We start from the raw sequence: 13,601 nt of genomic DNA, 5'->3' as shown, positions 1-13,601 counted from the left end.
GCAGATGGCTGCATGGTAGGGTTGGTTTATGCATATTTAATGATGCATCCACAAAAGTGTTATAACGCAATTAATGAATTATGATGGAAGTTGTTACATAACTTTTTCATTTTTTTTTTTTTTATTTTCGCGTTCATGATTCGTTGCTTCAACAGGAAATAATTTCTTTTATTGATTGAAAAGTGTTTATTAAAACTGAGCCTAGACTGAAACGAAATAATGCAAAAATTAGACTTAAACAAAATACAATTTGGTTTTAATCAAACTTTAACCATATTAAATTATTATTTATAACTAATTTATTTATTTTAATTATTATAATTAATTTTCTATAATTATTATAAATTTATTTGTTTTTATTATGATAATTTATTTGTTAATTCTAATTATTACAATTTATTTATAATAATTATTTATAATAATTATAATAAGTTATTTATTAATTTTCATTTTTGTTACTTATTTATTTATTTTAATTATTATCAATAATTATATATTTATTATTTTACTTTAATTAAGTATTGTCTCGAATTGCTCCTAACCTAGACAATGATAAATTAAAACGATTTGCTACGGATGCATTAGCATTCGATTTAAAATTTTTGTATATTTTTTTATAGATTTAGAAACCTATTTGTTCTGGGGAGAGAGAATGAAATCTTCAGCCGACGTCATATGATAGCAACTGTAAATTAAATCAGAAAAGCATTAAAATAAAATGTTTTAAAATCAAACAACAATGAAATAAAATGTTTGAAATTCGAAAAAACATTGAAATGAAAGTACAGTATTTGAAATCAAAACAGCAATTTAATAAAACAACATACTAAAGATGCATCAGCAATTATTTTTCAGTTTTGTACTACTTTTTTAAATTAATTCATTTTTAATAATCCCAAAAAAGAAAGAGAGAATCATGGAACTTTGAAAACGTAAATTGGAAAATTAAAATTCAATTTAATAAAAAAAAAATTTGACATCAAAACAGTATTAAAATTGAAAGATATTTTAAAATAAAACAATAATAATAGTCGAAATCATATTTGAAGACAATATTTAAAATCAAAATAACATTATAAAATATAATTTTAAGCAAAAATAGACTGAAATAAAGCATTATAGACTGAAACAGAATTGAAATAAAATATATTTTAAAATAAAACTATATTATAAATAAAATAACAGTAAAAAAATATGCATTGAATTGAAAAAGAAAATAAATAGGATAAAACACCATATTTGTGATTAAAAAAAAATAATAAATTCCTTTAAGTATTTATCAGCAATTATTCTTGAGTTATGTAAACTGCTCTCCTTTCATTGGTTTACAAACCAATTTTTTTCTAGAGAGAGAGAATCTTGACTTTAAACAAAGTTACTTTTTAGCAAAAATAAGAAATATTCTGAGAACATTAAGATAAAACATTTCTAAATCAAACCAACAATAAAATGAAACACTATATTTAAGATATGAACAACATGCTTTTTTTTATATTAATGCTGAAATTACATTTAGAAATTGAATAATTGCTTAGTTTTTTTTAATTTTCTTATTAATTTTATTTATCCTTTTTTCGTGCGCGCGTTTTTATTCTATATTATGGATAGTATATACTTGCGGTTTAATAAAACTTAATAAATCTAAAAGCTGAATCTATATATAAAAGTTTCTATTTACTTTCTTTCTTTATTGCATTATAAACTAGTTTCATGGAATGACCAGCTGGTTCACCAAAACTAACTCTTCCCTTCACAGTTCCACATTGTCCTTCACCTGTATTTCTTCAAAACTTCGTGTATTTTGGTTAGCAATTGCTGTCTTCCGTAGCGTTTTTCTGACTCTTTGAAATTAGTATATTTTAGTACAATAGGGTATTCGATGAAGCGTTCTTCCCCCTACACTAATCCACCACTTCCTTCACCACATAGTCTTCCACCTGCACGAACTCACTGTTTCGCGATTTCACATAGTCTTTCTTCTGTAGGAACTGATCACATAGCTGCTCCATATAGTCTTCCACCTTCAAAAACTCACTGCTTTGTGGTTTCACATAGTCTTTCTTCTGCAAGAACTGATCACTTAGCTGTTCCACGTAGTCTTCCACCTGCACGAACTCACTGTTTCGCGATTTCACATAGTCTTTCTTCTGTAGGAACTGATCACATAGCTGCTCCATATAGTCTTCCACCTTCAAAAACTCACTGCTTTGTGGTTTCACATAGTCTTTCTTCTGCAAGAACTGATCACTTAGCTGTTCCACGTAGTCTTCCACCTGCACGAACTCACTGTTTCGCGATTTCACATAGTCTTTCTTCTGTAGGAACTGATCACATAGCTGCTCCATATAGTCTTCCACCTTCAAAAACTCCCTGCTTCGTGGTTTCACATGGTCTTTCTTCTGCAAGAACTGATCACTTAGCTGCTCCACGTAGACTTCCAACCCTCGCGAACTCACTGGCTTCGGCTTCACATAGTCATTCTTCTGCAAGAGCTGATCACTACTCTGTTCCACATAGTCTTTCATCTGCAAGAACTCACCTTTACGCCGTGAGTTCGTGTTGAGTGTTCACCCATCTTATGTCTTACACCTGTACGAATTCACCGTTTTCGCGATTTAATAGCAAGAGAGATTCAATCGGTTTTGCTGCGCCAATCACTTGATAGTATTTGGAGGGAATGTGTTATTTAGTATTACTGTTGGTTGGGTGAATTACTGCGATAACTGCCAAGTACAGAATTAAAACCTTTTTTAGAAATATTTCTTCGTAGTTTGATACGAAACATATGATCCAAGTTTGAGGCTCAAGGTTAAGACTTTGAATGGAAAGTATTATTTTGCATCACTGTCAATTAGAATGATTGCACATTTATAACGAAATTTTGAAATAAATTTGTTTAGTTTTCTATTTAACTTGTCCAAATGGTTTTAACAACATGGTCAACCCAGTTAACATGGTCCAAATTTGAGACTTTTATCTTAGTAGAAGTATGTTATTTAACAATATTTTCAATTAGGCTAATTATCCTTTAAATACCTCAATAATTACAAATTATCGAAATGGAACTTTTTTACCTTCTCCCTTTATCTTAAAGGAACAAATGGTTGAAATTCGTGACTTTTATCTTAGTGGAAGACTTTTAGCTAGCATTACATTTAATTATTATGCTAACCCCTTATTTACACCCTTACCCCTATTTACACCATTACCCCCTAGTTACACCGATAACTACAAAATATCGATATGAAATTTTAGTTTCTTTTATATCTGATTACGATTATTCAAACTTAAGACTTATCTTAGTAAAACTTGTTAATTAAGGTTAATTGCTTCTCAATTACGGTAATAATTACAAAAAATGAAATGAAATTTTTAATTTCTTTTTATCTGATAAGAAGTACGTGCTTGAAATTTATAACTTCTAGCCTTTTGGCAAACTTTTATTTGCATAGTTTTCAATTGGGACAATCACCCAGTTTATAAAATATTGAAATTAAACTTGCTAATAGTTTCTGTTTATTTTATAAAAAAATATATACTCAAATTTGAGGCACCTATCTTAGTATAAACGTGCCATTTAGCATTACGGTCAATTAGTCTAATTGCTCCGGTAAGTACAAATTGTCGACAAGAAATTCTAATAATTTTACTTTTTATACGCTAAAGAATACGCAGTCGTTATCTATTTATATCTTTGTGTCAAACTTTCTTTAGAATAACTGTGGTAATTACCCTATTAACTACAAAAATGAAACTTGTTTTATTTTTATTTGTTTCATAAAGAACACGTATTTCAAATTTTTCTCTCTTGCTTCATGGGTAATATATATCCGTTTATTTCTAATACAAATGTTTATTTGGGGTCCATAAATAGTCTTAAAAATTAAAGTGAAATATAAATCTGTGCATAAAAAACCATTAGCGCTAATATTGATTACATTAAAATTACTATTTACGTACAAAAAGGAAAAATATATAATTAACAAGAGTTATATGGAAAGAGAAATCACTTAATTTATGCAGTTAAAAACTTATTGGAATTTACGAAAAACAAACTTTTTAAACTTTATCAACTGCTTTATTTAAAAAAAAACTTTACGTGAGGATTCAATCATTCAAATTTTCAATCATAGATTCTATACAATAAACCCAAACAGAATTATAGGTAAAAGAAAAAACATAAACTTATTTCGCGAATATTAGACTCTTGAAAATGTTTTCTAAATCTTTCATCGTAATCAAATAAACCCAAAAATCCAAGTAATATGCAAATACCCTTATTCTCAAAATGTGAATAAGGAACGAACGGAACGTGAATAATCAGAGAAAATGGTAATTTATCGATCGGAGCAGCACCCTAATTATCTGAGAAGCCAAAGATATTTGGAAGAATGTCCTTGACAAAGAGTGAAAATAGCATAATCTGATCAAAAAGGTCGATATGACTTGAGATGTCCGAGAGAAGATTGTTCGAGAAATCTCAGATGTACCCCCCTTACACATAATCAGGTTGAGCGAAGCAGATATTAAGCATTTATTTCTGCTGATGGGTACACTGGAATATTTTAGGAAATCCTGGACGACTGGTTCGATTTGTTTTCGCTTAGTTATAACGGTGGTTTCATTTTATTCTTTTTTCAGTTTTGTTACATATAAAGTGCATGTTTAAAATGTATATGTATATGTACAGAAATTGGTTTTCTTCAAAACTCCTTACCTAAAACACTTATTATTTAACAGAACAAGAGTTCTTTAAATAAAATATAAAAATAAATAAAGTATGAAAGTAAATAAATATAAAAATAAATGAAATATAAAAATAATAAAATATAAAACAAATAGTTTGACAATATTTTTTTTTCATTCCAAAAAAGTATTAAGAATTGATTTTGTAAATTTAGAAATTTCAATGATGAATCACTGTTACTCTTAGATATAAAATTTATTTTTATTCTCTTAGATTTAAAATTTATTTGTAAATTTATTTTGTTAGGGAGTTTTTTTCAATCTAAATTGCGTCTTTTAAATACATTGGTATTCGAAGAAAAAATATCTGAAAGTAAAGAACTTATTATTCTGAAATAATTAGAATATTTTTAAAAAGAACAAGAATACTTTTAAGATCCTTATTTTGTTAGATCCTGAAAAATTATTGTTCTTCTTTACTATGTCTATGATGTTAAATGTTTCTAATGTTAAATGCTAAATGATGTTTGACAATAATTTTATGTTCGTAGGGAGTTTGTAACATCCTTACTGCATTATCTAAACATTTATATTTAGTAAAGAAATGACATTTGCATTCATTTTATTTTATAAGCGTCGTTAAACAGCTCAGCCAAGTTTGAGTTTACGACTACCAATGTTTAACTCCCCAGCCTTGTAATTTTGAGCGCAGTTCAGAAGACAAGGGAACAAGTATTGAGAGAAATTCGCCTTTGGGGAGAGCATTTGCGTAACATGTAGAAGAAAACCATGAAAACCTGCCACGGTTAGACTGACGACAAGGGGATTTCTACCGCTGAGGATATTTTACCTCGCACTGTAGTCAGTGCGAGCCAAATGCACAGTTATCAATCCAGCCATCGTTGGGATTCAAATCCAGGTTTCCTCATTCGGAGGCGGACAACTTATCCCCTGAGCCACCACGTCTCAGTAAAGAATCCTCAGGTGAAAGGAAAGGCTTAATTTGAGAGGGTTAAAAAAAGAACTTTATGCCATTTTCGCCCTGAAATTTTTCTTATTTCAACCCATTTTTGTAAAGGCCAAAAATGCTTTATTATTATCAGCACTGTGACGTATATTTTTCACTAATTTTTTTTTTCTTTTGCCCAGAATTCAGAAGGCATCTATAAAATATTGGTAATTCAATTGGAGTAAACACTTTCTATTTAGAAATTCTTAAAGTACGTTGTTTTCATAAAAAAAAAAAATTAAAAATTTATTGAAAAGATAAATAAAATAAAAAAAGTGATTATTGACAAAATCGTATTATTGAAAAGGTATAATTATTCAATTACTCTATTTCAGATTAATCATAAATCAAATAAGTGGATTTTAGTGTAAGAAAAACAATTCCAGCGTAAGGAATTTCATATTTTCAAAAAGCAAGTCTGTTTTAAAATGGCAGGGATATGTTTTAATATTAATAGATTATGGTAAGATCTTATTCGATTTAACTTTGTATTCATTTAGTTATAACGAGGGTATTATTTTATTAAAAGTTTTATTTCATTTATGACATCTAATTATTTATAGTTTAGTAAAAAAATATGGATATACTTGAAAGAAATATTTATGGCAATAATGGGCTTAATTTTTCAAAAGATCAAATGTGTTTTAATTAATGGAAATATTTTCAGAAAGTGTAGGTTTCTCTAATATATAGTTCAATTCCGATTTTTTTTTGTCTAGTTATAACGATGCTAATATTATGTAGGGGTGTTTTGTTAAATCATCTAAATCATCTTAATTAAATCCTTTAAATGATTAGTATTGAATATTTCAAAAAGTTGGAAAAAAATTTATTGCATTTTTCGAATCTTTGTATCCTTCCTAATGTCTATCTAAAACGATTTCTTGGTACCTAACTTCGTTTGGAAGTTATACAGAAAAATAGAGAGACGTCGTTTTCCTATGCTTCAGGACTTCTAAATCCATGAGGCTAGTGAGGTGCTACTTTTTGATGACCAGCCACACACGGAGCTGCCACCAACTTATTTTTTATTATTTTGTAAATGAATATTTTTTTAAAATTGACTTAAATTGTAGCTAAATAACATAAAAAAAACAAGGAGTCTCTGCATTGTCTCCATTACTTGAAAAAAATTCAAGAACATTAATATTTTACCATCTCAGGGTGGGGTCCCCCCTTAAGAAGAAAAAAATCATTAATTTAAAGAAATAGCAATCCTAACTCTATGGAGAAAGGAACAGCAACAATTATTCTATTTTCTTTTAAATATGAAGCTTATTGTTTTTCTTTTAGTCTAATTTAAAAGGAAGTTATTGGAATTTAAATTAATAACTGTAATAATATGCATGATATCACATATTTATTCTTTAAACTGTATAAAGCAAGAAAACAAGGTTTATTTCATTCGAAACAATTTTTCGAGTTAATCATATATGGAATAAAATGTGCGATCGAAAAGTCACTTAACTTATGAAGAATTCCTTTAGGTGATGAAAAGAATTCCATTTAAAAGATTTATACGAAATTAATAAGTAAATATGAGTTAAAATCGGTTAATAGATTTTTTTAAAAATGAATTTCGTAAATCTCGTTTAAAAAGCTCTTTGAATATTTTTAAAGGGATAATTTTTAAAAAAAATCTTTTAAAACTGGGATAATGTTGATGAAATTTCATTTAAAAACAAATAATTTTGCAATGGCTCTTGAGAATACTCTCATCATAATTTATAAAAAATTTCATTTTAAAGATTAACTCTCTTAGCTTTTACAAGGGTATTCTAGTTTTTAGTTTTTTCCTTCAGATTAAGCAATTGGTTTTTGTCATTATAATTCTTTATTATTGAATTTTAAATATTACGAAAAAAATTCAAATTTAAAATGTACAATGTCTTTTTTATGACAAAAATTTACTGCAGTAGTCGTACATTGCATTATATTCTCGAAACTTTGAGTAATATGAGAAACAAATATTGATATTAAGACATCTGAAAGAAATTAGATTGATAAGAACATTTCGCATTTCATTCAGAATAAATTTATTACTTAAAAAAATGATGATAAATAATTGTAGTTTAAATTTAGTGTTATTTCATTAAAGTTATTTCAAAATTTAGTGTTATTTCAGTATGTATTCTTTACAACATGTTTTTAATTAGCAAAAGAAGCAAGAAAATTTTAAATACTCTATCCTGGGAGTAAAACATTAGGATTTTAATGTATATTTCAAAATAAAGAATATTTTTCAGACGTTAAATTTTATTTAAAGAGATTTTTAGTTGATGTTGGACATACATTTGTTTCAGTTTTGATTTCAAAGTAATAAAAAAATTAATTTTAAAAGAAAACGTTATTATAGCATACCATTCTTTTGTTGAAAAACATTCCTTGTGGAACAAATGGTTTCCGAATTTTCTTAGGTATAAATTTATTTAGATAAGCGCATTTTAGAAGAATTTTGAATGAAGCTCAAAAACTTTTGGCTTGATTCCAGAACTTACAACAAGAGTGAAATTTAATGTATCAAAATTTATTCAATGCTTTCGAAAAACTACCTTTTATCTTTCTCTTTTTCAATCATTACAATAAGATTTTTGCAAAAGCGTTCCTCAACCGTTTTCTTTTCTTGCAGAGAGAAAAACACCATCTCATTCTTTTAAAAAAAAAGATTGTAAATCCTCTGTTTGCTAAAGTATTCCTGCAACTAGAATAATGCATATTTTATTACCTGATAAGAGTTGGCGCGAAATTAAACATAATGAATTATTCATTATTTGACATCGCCATTTTAAGATATGTAAAATACAAAAGAAAGATTAAATAAAAGGAAAAGAATGTTTATTTTTTAGAGAAAAAAATGGAAAAACATGTCTCCTTTGTTGAATATGTGTAGGAATGAAATGTAAGACTTAATTTCAAGCAGGCAAAACTGTATAGTCAGAGTTTAAAATACTTTTTTTTTAATCTTGGGTTTTAAAATTAGAGAATTAGTTACGTTTTCGATAACGTTATTGAGTAATCATTGTAAGGGAATTCGTTGGCATTAACCAATTGTTATTTTTTTTTATAATCATATACGTTATCTAAAAAATTGTGATGAGAAAATTATGCTTAAACTTTTTTTGCGTTGATGTTTATACAAATGTAAAAATAAAAATAATAACGAATAAATAAATCAACGTACAAGTTATAATTACACTGGGACACAATTTTTTTTTATTTCTTTCTGTTGGCTGATATTTTCTTACAGGTCTTAGATACTTTCTTATCACTGATTTCAAATCTACAATTAGTTTCTCCCTCCAAAAAATGCTTATGAATTAAATGCAACCTCATTACGCAACTACAGATTACCAGAGTGTACCAAACTACTTATTTTGGAAAGATTCTGTCATTTTGATACTTGTTTAATTTCTTATGAGGTTTAGTTTCTAAATTAGCTTCAAATTTGAAAAACAAATGTGATAAATTTTTTTAATTAAAAAAGATGTTTTTTAAAAAAAAAAACTGTGATAATTCGTAAACGCACCGAAAACATTTACCCAAATTAAATGAGAAATCTATAAATTTTTATTATAGATGCAATTTTAAAAAATGAACTGAACTGCACTGATGTTTAAACCTTTCTTAATTAATGATTATTTAAGCTAACTTTTCTAAGCAAGATCCACTCATTGAATTTACTAAGTTTAAAATTAATACTTTTTTCAGGAAAGTTACTATAAGTTCCAATATCTTTTGTGCGATTTCTTAAATCACAGTCAAATTGTGGTTGTATAAAGCTGTATACTAAATTGAACAATAATTTTTTTATTTTCAAAAGCTAGTAAAAATGACCAATTTTAGAGAAATTTGGAAAAAAAATTAAAAAAATGTCTCCTTTCTTGATATTTTTAAAATAGAACTAAAACAATTTGGAGAAAATTTTAATTTTTAAGTCATTATCAAGTTCTTTTTATTATTCTTTTGCATATTTTAAACATTTTGAATGCTTTAATCATTTAATATTTGTTAGGTGCTTTAATCATAATTACTATGCAAGAACTACTTTTCTTCTTCCTCACTAATAAATCTATAATATTATGTTGTTGTTGTTTTTTTTAAAAAAGCACTTTATAAAGGAAAATCAATAAGTAAAAAAAAAAAGAAAACACCCTCACAATAAAACTACTTTCCACTTCCTTCGAATATTTGTCACGCTTTTCATCGAGTCCTGCGGGTAGTGGGAGATGAAAACCTGGATAACAGGAATAAAAAAAAACTACCCCACGTAGTCTTGTGTAGTCCACTTCCCATGCAAGCTATTTCCATTGCTTTTATCATTCCTTTTCAGGAAGAAAAGAAGATAGCTTTTCTAAATGATAGTCATCAAAACCAATGCTTCACCCTCTCAAAGCAACTCAGTCCCATTATTCTTTTATTTAGGGCAATACCCCCCTCAGCCCCCCAACATATTCCCATGGTGATTACCTTAGAGAATATTTTCTTCTGCAAGGGCTATTGTTAAGCGAGATCCAAGTTCAGTGATTAATGTCCTTTCAGTTATTCAAATGAACCTGTTTTTTGAGTACACTTTCTGTTACATTATGTGCATCCCTTTTTTTATTAACCCTTTAACTTTCTTTTCAAAAATGTTTTTGTTACAGACGAGGTAAAAAGAACTAGAAATTTGTTAATGCTTAGTTAAAAAATATTTTTATTCTTTCAATGGTCATTAAATTAATATGCTTTTATTTCTTCTTGACAAAATTTAACAAAAGTAAACTTGCAGATCTAATATTGTTTTTGAAGCTCTGTCGCCAAGGAAAATGAATAATCCACAGTTTCAGTACCTTACACTTGCAATGATTTTAAACAGTATATATCATCTAAGCTATAGAATGGGCAAATTACTTAAATATTTTTAAATTTATTAAACTTTTTTAAAAAATCGCCATTTCGTGGCGACTTTTTCCTACTGGATGAAAATTATCAAACTCACTGCCTTATTCTCAGTTTTTTGTAAATTTTTATGAGCCCAGATAGTGTTGCATTGGGTTAAGTTTTTAAATATTAAAAAATTGGATCACAAAAGCTTGTCTTTTCCCCAAAACTGTGGCATTTCTCTATCTTGACGTTTTGCCCGATTTTCAAAATAGGTATTGACACCGATGACTTTAGATAGGCTAAACTTGACTTAACAGTCATGAGAATCTGTTGAAGTCACAGTAGTTTTAAAAATAATATATTATTTTCAAAAAAAGCCTCATTTCATGTGACGAAGGAGCCTTTGAAAAGCAGACGTAAAATACGGCACCAATGGCTTTAGATAGGCTAAACTCGGCTTAACAGTCATGAGAATCTGTTGAAGTCACAGTAGTTTTAAAAATACTATATTATTTTCAAAAAAAACCTCATTTCATGTGACGAAGGAGCCTTTGAAAAACAGACGTAAAATACGGCACCACTGGCTTTAGATAGGCTAAACTCGGCTTAACAGTCATGAGAATCTGTTGAAGTCACAGTAGTTTCAAAAATACTATATTATTTTCAAAAAAAGCCTCATTTCATATGACGACGGAGCCTTCGAAAAACAGACGTAAAATACGGCACCAATGGCTTTAGATAGACTAAACTCGGCTTAACAGTCATGGGAATCTGTTGAAGTCACAGTAGTTTTGAAAATACCATATTATTTTCAAAAAAAGCCTCATTTCATGTGACGAAGGAGCCTTTGAAAAGCATACGTAAAATACGGCACCAATGGCTTTAGATAGGCTAAACTCGGCTTAACAGTCATGAGAATCTGTAAGCCACAGTAGTTTTGAAAATACCATATTATTTTCAAAAATAGCCTCATTTCATGTGACGACGGAGCCTTCCAAAAACAGACGTAAAATACGAAAGAATTTCGCTTAATTTCACAATAAATACTAACATTAACTATTTTTTTCTGAAATTGGTTTTTATTTCTGTGTAATGGTTTTTCTTCATAGATAAAATTAGTAATATGATTAAATTGCATTTGAAAATCACATTTAACTATATTTGCACTGTATTTAAAACGTTTATTTATTTAGTGAATTATTTTCTAATTTTTAAAAATTTTCTAAACATTTTAAGAAATTTTCACTTAAAAAATATTGACACGAGGACTTTAAACATGCTTCTTATAGAGTAAATTTCAATAAAAATAAATTAATTAACTCCATAATTTCAGTTTATTAAAATATATTGTTCATATGTGATCTCACGCATGGACAACAAAAGTTGTTATATTGTAAATAAAGTAAACAAAATATAAAATAATTAAAAATATAAAAAAATAAAATAAAGAAATAAATATCGAAAAAGAAAATAGTAAACTAATTTTAACAAAACAATGTTTTTTTGATGATAATAAAAATAACAAACAGAAATATTGATAATAACTTTCAAGTATCTGTGAAAATGCAAGTGGTACTTAATGAATCAGTCGCTATAATGGAAGATTACTGTAATACAGTTGTACGAAAGAGCGTAGACTTAATTAGAAAATTCTAAGTAAGTATGATTGCAATGTGTAAGCATATTTGCAATGCATTGAAAATTTTATGCGTCGAGAATTTCTTTTCTAGTTTAGGAAAGTTAAGCAAAAAAAGTTTAAAAGATTATTGATGTGATGACTTGAAATAGGTTTATTATAGAGTACTTCTTAGTAAAAATAAATTGATTAAAATTAGTACGTCAGTTAATTAAAATATCAGGCTTTCATTCTTTCATATTTTAAGTTAAGAATTATTTGTAATAAAATTAATTAACATCTGATTTAAATTGAAGTTCCGCAACCCTACATTTTCTTTAAATAAAGATAAACAGGCATCATCCCAGTTGAAAGAAATCATAAAAAAGCGCTAAACATTAGATTAAATAATGCTATTCGTTCTTTCGAACGGAGCTTCTTTAAACTCAACTAAATTTTAACTTCATTTTGTAAGTAAGAAGGGTACTTTTCAAAAAATTTGTTCAAAACACAAAATACAGTTTTAAAAAATATCCTTAATATAAAGCTTTCAAGTAAGGACGGGAAAGTTGTAAATGAAATCTTTTTAAACTTTTAAAGAGATTCTTTGGTAAAAGAAGATAAAAAAATTATTTGAACACTTGATTTATGAGCTTTGTTACTTTGCTATTTTTATCCAGAACAAACTATCTAGAGTAAAGGCAGCTGTGGACATAAAAAATAGTTTTCTTGTGGACTGGGTGGTATGTTCTTAAAACTATTCTTTACGAATAAAAATGACTTGCTGAGACCAACTGCAATGGCAAAATGAAAGAGATAAGGAAAGTTCTTACGTTCGTAAATGGACACTTCACACTATTGCAGCTGTAGTCTAGTTTGTTCTAGTTGAGACATCTTTTTCACTGGAAGACACTTTTGTAAAACGGTACTTAGAAAAAACGGCACTTTGAACTCTTTTTTTTTATTCCTGTTTGTCTACCTTCCTTTGAAAAGAAAAATTTCTTAAGAGTTTCCTTTTTAAGGCAAAAAATGTTGTTTCGGTTGCAGTAACTGAACTTATACTTTCTTTCTATCTTTCTCTTCTTTTTTAACTTCCTTCGGTTTTGGTGCTCAGTACAATTGTTCGAACTTTTTGAACAATTTGATTTATATATTTTTTTTTTCGTTTTCTTTGTATGGAACATAAAGGAAAATAAAGAAAAGAGTTATCGGGAATTCTTCGGAATTTCGCGATTGAGCTGGAACATTTCAATGCATCTTCTGAAGATGAAGTGACGATAGAACATAACACAGAAACATACATTCTTGTTTATGCTGAGATCAATTTGGTATAAAAAGAAATCTTGAGAAAAATACATACACGTAAAAGAGCGTAACTTTTATTCTAAAGTTATTTCTTTCACAAGTTTATTCAGAAAAAAAAAAGTC

General features: G+C 27.8%; 1 protein-coding gene across 1 annotated transcript in view; it reads right to left on the bottom strand.

Moving 5' to 3' along the window:
- LOC107452130 (uncharacterized) overlaps window positions 1-13,601 on the bottom strand; it is a 109,247-nt gene that overhangs the window by 68,934 nt on the left and 26,712 nt on the right. The gene's annotated exons all lie outside the window — the stretch shown is intronic.

Source organism: Parasteatoda tepidariorum, chromosome 1, assembly GCF_982258835.1.
Source record: "Parasteatoda tepidariorum strain Cologne lab strain chromosome 1, Ptep-v5.0, whole genome shotgun sequence".
In the NCBI taxonomy this organism is placed as follows: domain Eukaryota; kingdom Metazoa; phylum Arthropoda; class Arachnida; order Araneae; family Theridiidae; genus Parasteatoda; species Parasteatoda tepidariorum.
This window is presented reverse-complemented; position numbering and strand designations above follow the sequence as displayed.